This window comes from Danio aesculapii, chromosome 4 (genome assembly GCF_903798145.1).
Source record: "Danio aesculapii chromosome 4, fDanAes4.1, whole genome shotgun sequence".
Classification (NCBI taxonomy): Eukaryota; Metazoa; Chordata; class Actinopteri; order Cypriniformes; family Danionidae; genus Danio; species Danio aesculapii.
Window position 1 is genome coordinate 25,350,660 of NC_079438.1, and position 12,425 is coordinate 25,363,084.

The 12,425-nt window shown below is 40.4% G+C and overlaps 3 non-coding genes across 3 annotated transcripts; 1 reads left to right on the top strand and 2 right to left on the bottom strand.

The window, feature by feature from the left end:
* Positions 1-7,840: 7,840 nt before the first annotated feature.
* On the top strand, positions 7,841-7,912 carry trnae-cuc (transfer RNA glutamic acid (anticodon CUC)). Its single transcript has one exon. It is a non-coding gene; the product is annotated as a tRNA-Glu (tRNA).
* Positions 7,913-8,006: 94 nt separating this feature from the next.
* Positions 8,007-8,093, bottom strand: trnay-gua (transfer RNA tyrosine (anticodon GUA)). The gene is given in 2 exon segments: positions 8,007-8,042; positions 8,057-8,093. It is a non-coding gene; the product is annotated as a tRNA-Tyr (tRNA).
* Positions 8,094-11,004: 2,911 nt separating this feature from the next.
* On the bottom strand, positions 11,005-11,077 carry trnar-acg (transfer RNA arginine (anticodon ACG)). The gene has a single exon. It is a non-coding gene; the product is annotated as a tRNA-Arg (tRNA).
* Positions 11,078-12,425: the final 1,348 nt, after the last annotated feature.

Genomic DNA, 12,425 nt, shown 5'->3' on the forward strand with positions numbered 1-12,425 from the left:
GGTTGCTATGTGGTTGCTAAGGTGTTGCTAGGTGGTTGCTATGCAGTTGCTAAGGTGTTGCTAGGCGGTTGCTAAGTTGTTGCTAGGGTGTTGCTAGGTGGTTGCTAAGGTGTTGCTAGGCGGTTGCTAAGGTGTTGCTAGGTGGTTGCTATGCGGTTGCTAAGGTGTTGCTAGGTGGTTGCTAGGCGGTTGCTAAGGTGTTGCTAGGTGGTTGCTAGGGTGTTGCTAGGTGGTTGCTAAGGTGTTGCTAGGTGGTTGCTAAGATGTTGCTAGGCAGTTGCTAAGATGGTTGCCAAGGTGTTGCTAAGTGGTTGGTAAGGTGTTGCTAGGTGGTGGGTATGCGGTTGCTAAGGTGTTGCTAGGTGGTTTCTAGGCGGTTGCAAAGGTGTTGCTAGGCGGTTGCTAAGGTGTTGCTAAGCTGTTGTAGGTGGTTGCTAAGGTGTTGCTAGGTGGTTGCTAGGCGGTTGCTAAGGTGTTGCTAGGTGGTTGCTAGGCGGTTGCTAAGGTGTTGCTAGGTGGTTGCTAGGCAGTTGCTAAGGTGTTGCTAGGTGGTTGCTAAGGTGTTGCTAGGTGGTGGGTATGCGGTTGCTAAGGTGTTGCTAAGGTGGTTGCTAGGCAGTTGCTAGGCGGTTGCTAAGGTGTTGCTAGGTGGTTGCTAAGGTGTTGCTAGGTGGTTGCTAGGCGGTTGCTAAGGAGTTGCTAGGTGGTTGCTATGTGGTTACTAGGCAGTTGCTAAGGAGTTGCTAGGTGGTTGCTAGGCGGTTGCTAAGGCGTTCCTAGGTGGTTGCTAAGACGTTGCTAGGTGTTTGCTAAGGTATTGCTAGGCGGTTGCGCCAGGAGTCTTTTATCCTGGACCACTTTTGTTGTGTTTTTATACATTTTTGTGATGTAGGCTTCATCTTCGTCTGACAGTTTGTCAACACGACACAGACCAATATTTCTGGCACGATGACCATAATTAATCTTCGGATGTTTTCCCTGAATGCCTTGCCCGTTTGGTCTTCTCCCTTTGATGATTTTGTTTAGATGCCTTCCTCTTTCTCCCAACAGCAGCTGGAATGACCAGCTCCAATCCGTCATTGAAATCCATGACATTAGCTTGACTCTGGAGCTTTTTTGATTCTCTGACTGACAGACAGCTGTTGATCAGTGACGTAGCTTACGTGACTGACAGCTCGTCGACAGTATAAACAATTAAATGGTAAAGGTTTTTTGGTTAGTCTATTGAATCCTTTTTTTAAAAATGTGTTTTTTGTTTTGATTTTATCTCTAAATCAATGAGCAAACTCTGAGCACTTCCCCGGCGGTGACTCTCTTCCCACAGGATGCTGAGCTTGCGCAGATTCCTGAACGGTCTATAACCGTTATATCGCACTTTGTAAAGAGACTAGTCTGGTGGATATCGCGTTTTGTAAAAAAAAAATACATTTTGTACTAGAACTAAAGTGTACATTCTTAAATGTTATTAATGGCAGTGATTCACACATAGATTAAGGTACATCTGAACAGTGATTTCCAATAATAAAACCAAATGTCAAAAAAATGGCATTTATCGCATTTTGCAACCAAACTCTTCATATATATGTATGACTTTTACTAACCAGCAATGTTAGGTGGGCAAAATAGAAACTGAAAGAAGAGACTTTAAAACAAATAGAGTTTTGAAGCCTAATATGAGTTTAATAATCTCAGTCACACTTTAAAATAAACTCTATTCCAACGTTTTCAAATATAAGATTTGGGATTATATACTTGATCTCATTTTAATGTTTTTATTTTTATTAAATGTTCAAAAAGATATACAAAGTAGGCCTTACATGCATAAACAAGTATGAAGTGCCAGGCCCGGCTCCACAGGGGGGCCAGGGTGGGCCTGGCCCACCCAATCAGAAGCTTGGCCCACCCTGGTCCCACATCAGATAACAATTTTTTGCGATGCATTTCATAACTGTGAAAGCAGCTTACGATGTGACCGTGAGCTTTAAAAACATGTTTCGGCAAACCAGAGTAATTTACAATCTTGATTAAAGTATTCCGTTTGAATCATTTTAAACCATTCAAGCTGCATTAGATAAAGAGAACCGAATTCAGCATCGAGCGCAGATTTCTGTGTGCATCACACGCCTCAGCACGTATTACCAAGCACACTTCACTTTTATATAATTTCATGCAGTCGTAATTCATACAACAGAAAGTCTTAAAGAAAGCGAATAGTTCAGCAGCACTGAGTAGGATCATCGGGAGATGTGTGTGGTTCGCTTAAACAAGAAAAAGAGCGAATATTAAGTTCACTGTCTATTAATGACACAGAAATTGACAAATCACAGGCAGTTTCAGTAGGGAAGTTCGTGCAAAGTGCAACATACAAAAATCAAACACAATCAAAGCACTTTGTTGCAGTTTGAGTTAAAATATCAATATTTGGATACATATCCACTCATAATCTTGCTTTGGCTTTGCTCTCTTTAAACGAGATCTCTTCTCTTGACGCGTGCCGCTGCGTCCCTCACTGTGTGTCCCTCACTTGTATAAACAATATCGAGATGTTAGTAACTGAACTCATTTCAGTATCACTGACTCGATTAATTAAATACGAAAGTTGTGTAAAGTGCTGTCGATTGGCGTGTTGTTCTTTCCCTCCTTTAAATCTCTCGAATTATTATATGCAATCTCTTCAGTTATTGGACTTTTTAACTGACAAGGGAAAAACGTCAAAAACAGATTCACTAGATGACTTAAACTGCTCCTGTTCACTGTTGTGTTTAAAGATAGTGTAATGCAATATTGAAAATTCAGGATTCAATAATGAATATACAGAATTCAAGATGTTCAGGTTGACACACACACAGATTTCTATGATAAAGCAGGCTAAACGCCATCTGTGCGTAAATGTTAAATAAGTTCTGAAAAATGTTTGTGATAGGCTAAAGGCTCGTACACACTGGAACGCTTATCGTTTGCGTTTATCGTCAACGTTTTTCAAGACGTTTTTCCGGATTTAAACCCAAGCGATTTGTGTGAAGCAGAAGAGTACGCAAAATCACTCCTTAAAGTTAGATGGCGCTACACAACTTTAAGCTTCTGACACCCGCTTGTAACACAGAAGAAGAAGACAAAGTTGACACGCTTGTTGTTATGGATGGTTCAAACAGCAGCTCCAGCTCTAGCGATGAAGAAATGAATATTGTTTAAAGAGCAATAAGCAGCTTCACATTCATATCGCCTCTGGGTGTCTTCTTCAATGTGCGCTCGCATTAACAGCTTTGCGCTAGAGCGCCTCCAAGTGCTGTTTACTGTAACTTCAGCAGCTCCGTGCACATAAACAAATGTGCCAACTGATTTGGTGGAGAAGGTTTTAACGTGGCACGTCAAAACAAAAAAACGAGCATGAGGCGTTTTTTTAAATGATGCTTTTACGTTTGCCGTTTTGCTCGTTGGTGTGCACGATCACATTGACGCCCTTTATTTAGTCACGAGGTGTTAAATGTTGACGGAAAACACGAGCAAAAAGTGTCCCGCTGTGCACAGGCCTTTAAAATGATCATGTATTAGCAATCTAACACTAACAAGTAGGCTAATATGCAAAGATCTGCTATTCAAACATTTGCTTATATTTATTAAAAATACTGATGACCATATTGGCTCTGGTGCATTAAATAATAATTCCTAATAATATTAAGATTTTTTTTAAATCACAAAGTATAGAAAATGATATTTTTTGAAGGTATTATCTCAAAGCTGGAAATTCCAGCATCGCAACAACACTACAGTTACTGTAAACATTATTATATGCATTTAAAGCAATATGGGTGATTATATTGCATGTATATTTGATATTTCAAAATGTTGAAGAATAAAACTTTAAAAACAGCAATTATTTCCAGCATCTTAGTGAAAGCATATTCAGCTTTTATAATTCAGCTTTTGCCAAACATAAATGATTAAATGTTTTACTTTTAGGGAATAAAAAGTTTTTCTTATATATTATTTGTCAACTCTGTTATGGATGAATTTAGTAATAAAAATATATCATAGCAAGAAAAATGATTATGGGTAGTTACTAAATTGTAACTGAATTGACAGTAATAATATTTAGTTTTAGTCAACTTTTTAGCCAAACATTCTATTTGAAGTGGAAAGATCATATGACACTAATGAAATCAGGATTCAAATATTTTGACAATTGTCCATTATGTAATTAATAAATTATTCAGTTTTCCTTTTGTAATTGGTGTAACAGTATTGACAGTTCATAGTTTATAAATGTAAAATTAAAATGATGCACAATGATACAAGATGGGAAAATACACTGACTAATTAGGAGATTTTTTTCAGAATTCTGACTTTTTACAGTGATTTATGAAAGTGATGAACGCATTTTTTTTAATAATCAAAAATGTAATTTTTTTAAAAGCTGAAAAAAGGATGGCTCTAAATATACCTGCAACTATAGAATCACCCATAGTAGTTCATGGAGAACAACATGTTTTCTGGAGTTTTCTTGCAACAGTTACAAACATCACTCTCTTACACACATACTCAATTCAATTCACCTTTATTTGTAAAGCACTTTTACAATGTAGATTGTGTCAAAGCAGCTTCACATAGAAGATCATAGTAAATTGAAAGTGTAGTTCAGTTTTCAGTGTTTAAATTCAATTCAGTTTAGCTCAGTTCAGTGTGGTTTAATAATACTGAGAGGTATTAAACTGGTATTGGTGAAGAACTATGCTTACTAATGGTTGTCTAGCTTTTAAAAATATGTGAAAAGGCACCATTCAGATGTAACAATTGTAATGATTTGGGAAATCAAGCATGTATTGTTATAGACACCTTTGCTTATTTGTCTTAAGAGATGTACGGCAGGTCCTGTTTATGTAATGCTTTAGGCTATCAAGTTGGTATTGGCATGAACAGCTATACCTGTTAACAGGTTTCTTATATGTAAAACAATTCTATCCAGTTAATGGTCTGGCCTATAAGGCATCTATTAATAAAGATAACTGCACATGATGATGATCCATTTATTTAAATGAATATGTGACACAAAGATGTAAATTCATTGTTGAAAACAAGTTACAGGAGTAAGTGCAGTTGTTGTTTTATGTGATGTCCACCACTGTAATTACACCATGGTGAAAAAGAAGTCTGAGAAATGCTGTAGTTGGTGTAGGTGTAACAGGTTAATCACATTAAAAGTTCTGCATTGTGTAGATATGAAAGTGAACTCTTGTCGTTGAATTACCTTGTATAAACTGTCTATACAATAATTTCACTTGTGATATAATTATTTCCTAGTTCTAAATATATAGATGGATGACAGATTTGATAGTGGATAACACGACAAAGGTAAGACCAAAGCTTGAAATGGCACCATGTGAGAGCATGAGACGAATAGACGATCAAAAAATGACCTCTCTGGACATGAAATTTAAATATGGAGTAATTGCTTGCTTTTATTAACGTCTAATCATAATGTTTTATCCCGCCCCTTTTCGCAGTGCTGTACAACATAATTTCGCAAGCAAAAAACTCTGTATGACCGCAGCCTAACTTGCTTTCAGATTAACTATGCCCAGCTGCTACTAGATATGAGCCTGCCTGAGACAGAGTGGGTGCATTTAGAAGCTGCTGTGCTGTGGAAGTTTGTGACTAGAAGTTGCTTTCTTGATTAGTTTGTTACATGTTGCTTGATTTGTGCCCATAGCAACAAAAAAACCTCTTGTGTGTGTCTGTCTTGGTAACGTTTTAATGTGTTGTGATTTTTTTGTGCATTGGTTCGGTTGCATTGATTACTTTTGTCTATTGGGCTAGTTTCAATTGGATTTCAGAATGTCACTATGCAGATTGAGTGCATCTTCCCTCCTCCTGGTTAAGTGAGGAAGCTCTGGAAGTTGACAAAATCAAATAAACCCAACCTGGTCTCAACGATGTTAACTGATTTGACATTGCTTGATATAAACCTTTCCTGTTGACTTGATTTTAGTTTGTGATCAACTCTTGAGCATACGCAGCTGAAAGTGTGACGTGCAGCAAACAGCCAATCTCACCACACACAAGTGCAGTAAACAGCCAATCACAAAGACACATGAGAGTTAGTTTGACTCATTTTTCCAGAGTCAGTGCAATTCAGTTCTTTGTTGTAGATTATAGATATATCATAATATAAAATATAATGAATCTGAATACATTTACAATCCAGAAATAAACACTGCTGATGCAGCAAATGTTTAAGACGGCAATTTAAAACATAATATCAGTGCAAATCGATCAACTTAAGTTAAAGATTTAGCTTCACAAACAGGTCAATACACAGTAAAATCTTTATATATTGAAGCAAAATTAGATGCATATTTAAATGTATATTTTCATATTAATTGATAATTCACACTAATTAAATGTATAACATTTAAATATAATACAATTAGTTATATTTCAGATAATATAAATCAATTATCACCGACAAAAGACCAATTTCATAATGCTTTTAGTGTAAAAGACTTTAATTTGAAGCAAAAAAATATGCTGGAGGACTGGATCAGATATATAGCACTTTACACCTGATTACCTCTGCAGATTATACACAACATTTCACAGCACCTGGAATTAACACAAATGAGTTTGAAGTTACAGTGTTTCTCATCCATTTGTGATTAATGTACAAACAATTATCTACAAAGGCCAAAAGTAGCAAAAATGGCCAGTATGGGATTGCTTTACTGTGTCAAAAGGAAAAGGTTTTGTTACAGGGTATCTTATATATGCTTTTGTGAATGTTTATGCATATTTGTATGCACAAACACAAGTTATAATTAGAGGGAAAAACATCTTTGTTACCTACCAGGTGAATAAGAGGCTATCAAGAAAGCTGAGGTGCTCACACATGTTCTGTTCAACTAAAAACCGAAGGAAAGAAAACAAAATTGGCACAAAAACAAGTTACATTTTGATAGTTAGAATCTATAGACCAGGGCTGTCCAAACTATGGGGGCCTGCGAGGTTTTTTTATAAATATCAATAGAATTTGGCCCACTATACAAAAATGAACATTCAATGAATGCATTATTCAATGAATAACCACCGGGTGTCGCTATCACATGCCTTCAATTAGGCAGCAGATCCTGTTATGAAGTAAAACAAACCGAACAAACCAAAGGAAACATAATTCAGGGCTTGACAGACTGCCCAATGGCCCGGGGTCAGTGTGCGAGACGCTTGGGCCAGTGTACAGAATGTTACTGGCCCAATCAGGCCAGTGCTGCCTTGTCACACAAGTTTGGCTGTGACTGTCTGTCAATTGCGTGTAAATACAATCTTAGGGTGCTTTCACACATAGACGTTTGTTTCGGAATCTGTCTTGTTTGCCCCGTTAGCGCAATTCGTTTGGCATATGTGAATTCAGCAATCTCGCTCGAATCCGCACCAAATCAATCGGTCCGAGATCGCCTGAATGAGATGGTCTCTGCTCGATTAAGCCGATCGATTGTAGTGAGAAAACAAAACAATGCAACTAACGACCCAGGCTATCACAGTGTATTATGATTGTGTAATAGCCGTATATACGGCAATAAAAAGAGAGAATGAGTAAACCAAGACGTCATTCCTACCGGTAAATGTTGTTTAAATGCTGTGCTTTGTTATTATGGCAAGTTGTGGTGTCGATAGTATGCTCTCACAGAGCATGTGACAGTCCCTCCCTAGAAGAACTGTGATCCAGGGTCTGAGACATTCTCCTCGCCAGGAGGAGGTTACAAGCATTAGATTTATTTTTGACAGAGCAGCTGCGGCATACTTGCGTGGAGGCCCACAGTTAGGCTTGAGGGCAAAATTCTGCCAGCCTTCCCTGGTGGTCTAGTGGTTAGGATTCGGCGCTCTCACCGCCGCGGCCTGGGTTCGATTCCCGGTCAGGGAACTTCCTTTTCACCTCTATGGTGAACTTTGAGCTCTAGCGACAAAGATATTTTCGAACTGCACAGGTATGAAAGCAGCTCTGAGCGCAAAAGATCTCCTTCGAGCCGGAGTCGAACCAGCGACCTAAGGATTGCCAACAACCCACCTACAGTCCTCCGCTCTACCAACTGAGCTATCGAAGGCTTATGAGGGCTTTCCACAAGCCGACCCTCTTAAGGTTGCTACAGTCCGACTGCTGGCCAAAAAGGGCAGAAGCAAAAACGCTCAAGCCTTCCTATACCGGGAGTCCAAGCCGGGCCGCTGGGTGAAAACCAGGAATCCTGACCGCTAGACCATATGGGAGATATCACTTGTGAGGGCCAGTCTGCACAAACTTCAGTTCTTTCTGATCTCATATAGTCTCATGGTTTCCGTAAGCTAGAATCATCTCATCCATAGTCATAAGCGTTATCCTTTGTGCCACTGGCACTCTGTTCAGCACCTTGTTAGAACATTGTTTGAAACAAGGACAAGGCTCTGTCAACCTGGAGTTCCGTCACCACACAGTCTGCTTTGTTTTTATGGCAAGAGGTTGTGTGGATGGGATGCTCTTACAGGATTCCTGACAGTCCCTCCATAGAAGACCTGAGATCCAGGGTCGGAGACTCTCTCCTTCCCTTCCTTCTCCTTCCCTACAAGCATTAGATTTATTTTTAACAGAGCAGCTGCAGCATACTTGCGTGGAGGCCCACAGTTAGGCTTGAGGGCAAAATTCTGCCAGCCTTCCCTGGTGGTCTACCGAAGGCTTACGAGAGCTTTCCACAAGCCCACCCTCTTAAGGTTGCTGTCTGCTTAGTTTGTCATCATTAGCTTGTTGCTTGTAATAAGGACAAGGCTCTGTCAACACGGAGTTCATTCAACACATGCTGTGCTTTGTTATTATGGCAAGTTGTGGTGTCGATAGGATGCTCTCACAGAGCATGTGACAGTCCCTCCTGTAAGGATGGCTATATCTCTCTATAATATTAAACCCTGAAAATGGTTATGTAGCGCCACACGAGACAAGACCACAAGAATGGTCAAGCACTAAAACAATAAACTTTCTAATCTGAGAAGAAGATCAGCTAGGAAACCAGTTGTTCGGGTTGTCTCGATCATGCATCCTGAGCCCCCCCTCTTTGTCCTGGAGTTTACTGTCTGAAAACTGCTGTGAAATTCTCTAAAAATCAGACCACGAGAACTAACAGGCTGTAAAACAATTAAACTTTATAATCTTCAGAGAGGATCTCGAGAAAGCCATCTGGACAGTGACCCATCACCTATCCTCAGGCCCTCTTACCCTCCCCAGTTATACGGCCTGGGTTATTAAAAGGCTACTCAGGAATGACCAGATTTCAAGCTTCTATGGTGAAATGATATAAGTTGTATATTTGCAGTATTTGTGAATTTTAACTTGTCATGCTTAGTGTCATTTTAAATGTCTCTGTGTGATTGGTAAAGTGGTCTTAATTTCATTGATAAGATCTTTGCCAGATGCTCCACTCCAGGGAAAATGGTCTTTGTATCAACTCATGACCAGGCAAGAGGCTTGGTGACGCTTTTATTGTCTTGAATTTATGATGATTTGAGTATTTAGGCAAAGGGTGCAGAAGTGTCTGGGGGATTCTGTAGGCAGGATACCCCATTGCAGTTTGTGAGTCTCTGAGCTCTGCATCAGGACTTATATGCTGCAATGTATTTCTACACGGTCAGGTATTAATCTCTAACTTAAATGTATCTTCGAATAATTGATGTTGTACAATCTTGATTGGCTTATTTTGTTTAGTTATGTGAATTGGAATGGAAAATCTTTGCCTGACAAATAAATGTAAAATTCTTGTTTAACTCTAATATCTCCTGAAATCATTTAAATCTAGTAGATTGTTTTGGCTGATGTTTCCGCAGCTTACGACCAGGATTTGTCATACATTCAGGATCAATGGATGGAGCATGGGCACAGCATTAGAGACCTGATGATTTCTGACAATCACTGACTTAGTATAATATAAATTAGGGGGCTAAATACAACTTTCTTTAAATATGTGCAAGCATGGGGCGGCCAATTATTGCTTAAAGGAAGTAGCTTTCAGTTATATTCTTTGACTAAGCTAAATTAAACTTTTCTTTAAATATGTGCAAGCATGGGGCGGCCTATTATTATTTAAAGGAAATTAGCTTATCGGCTAAGAATCGGAACTGGCGAGGTTGTGTCCGTGAGCAGATGTAACTGGCCAGCATACTGACTCTAAGCGACTTCGGGTAAATGATGAACCATTACTTGAGAATAAGGATTTATTAGGTTAATCAATCTAAATTAGACCGAATCACAACCTATAAGGTAATCAGCTTGAATTAGATAAATCTAAAATTATTATGAATTGGAGTCAGATTAAAATTCGGAGTTGGAAACAAATTAAAATAAATCATAATGAATAAAAATATTTCTTTTCACATGTGCTAAAAGGCTTACATGCATTTAACCTTCGCCCATGCTGTTAGTTCCATCATAGAAAAATAGATGGGCCTTACACTCCCTAGAAGAACTGTGAACCAGGGTCTTAGACTTTCTCCTCGCCAGGAGGAGGTTACAAGCATTAGATTTATTTTTAACAGAGAAGCTGCAGCATACTTGCGTGGAGGCCCACAGTTAGGCTTGAGGGCAAAATTCTGACAGTCCCTCCATAGAAGACCTGAGATCCAGGGTCGGAGACTCTCTCCTCTCCAAGAGGAGGTTAAAAGCCATAGTTTATTTTATGCATGTTTTATCAGAGCACTTAGGTATTGCTGCTGCTCAGAGACTTACAAGAGGAAGAGATTATGCTGCAAGTTGGCTGGGTGACTTCAAAGTGGTAGGGACTTTTGCAAAAAGTTGGCTGGGTTTACGGTTGGTGTAGCTGTAGTAGACGTTAAGAAAAATCAGCAGTTGGGACAGCCTTTGAAACCAGGGGAGCACCCCACGGGCTCTGTGCTGGCGGCCCCAGAAACTCGATTCACTCCAGAGTGGAACTGAACAGCTCCAGCGGGGGGAAAGGCGACAGCAGTGCACTGACTGACAGCAAAGCAAAAACACCAAAGCGAGCCAGCCAGGAGTCGAACCTAGAATCTTCTGATCCGTAGTCAGACGCGTTATCCATTGCGCCACTGGCCCTCTCAGCTTAGCTTGTCATCGTTAGCTTGTTGCTTGTAATAAGGACACGGCTCTGTCAACACGGAGTTCATTCAACACATGCTGTGCTTTGTTATTATGGCAAGTTGTGGTGTCGATAGTATGCTCTCACAGAGCATGTGACAGTCCCTCCCTAGAAGAACTGTGATCCAGGGTCTGAGACTTTCTCCTCGCCAGGAAGAGGTTACAAGCATTAGATTTATTTTTAACAGAACAGCTGCAGCATACTTGCGTGGAGGCCCACAGTTAGGCTTGAGGGCAAAATTCTGCCAGCCTTCCCTGGTGGTCTACCGAAGGCTTACGAGAGCTTTCCACAAGCCCACCCTCTTAAGGTTGCTGTCTGCTTAGTTTGTCATCATTAGCTTGTTGCTTGTAATAAGGACAAGGCTCTGTCAACACGGAGTTCATTCAACACATGCTGTGCTTTGTTATTATGGCAAGTTGTGGTGTCGATAGGATGCTCTCACAGAGCATGTGACAGTTCCTCCCTAGAAGAACTGTGAACCAGGGTCTTAGACTTTCTCCTCGCCAGGAGGAGGTTATAAGCATTAGATTTATTTTTAACAGAGAAGCTGCAGCATACTTGCGTGGAGGCCCACAGTTAGGCTTGAGGGCAAAATTCTGCCAGCCTTCCCTGGTGGTCTACCGAAGGCTTACGAGAGCTTTCCACAAGCCCACCCTCTTAAGGTTGCTGTCTGCTTAGTTTGTCATCGTTAGCTTGTTGCTTGTAATAAGGACACGGCTCTGTCAACACGGAGTTCATTCAACACATGCTGTGCTTTGTTATTATGGTAAGTTGTGGTGTCTATAGTATGCTCTCACAGAGCATGTGACAGTCCCTCCCTAGAAGAACTGTGATCCAGGGTCTGAGACTTTCTCCTCGCCAGGAGGAGGTTACAAGCATTAGATTTATTTTTGACAGAGCAGCTGCAGCATACTTGCGTGGAGGCCCACAGTTAGGCTTGAGGGCAAAATTCTGCCAGCCTTCCCTGGTGGTCTACCGAAGGCTTACGAGAGCTTTCCACAAGCCCACCCTCTTAAGGTTGCTGTCTGCTTAGTTTGTCAACGTTAGCTTGTTGCTTGTAATAAGGACACGGCTCTGTCAACACGGAGTTCATTCAACACATGCTGTGCTTTGTTATTATGGCAAGTTGTGGTGTCGATAGTAGGCTCTCACAGAGCATGTGACAGTCCCTCCCTAGAAGAACTGTGATCCAGGGTCTGAGACATTCTCCTCGCCAGGAGGAGGTTACAAGCATTAGATTTATTTTTGACAGAGCAGCTGCGGCATACTTGCGTGGAGGCCCACAGTTAGGCTTGAGGGCAAAAT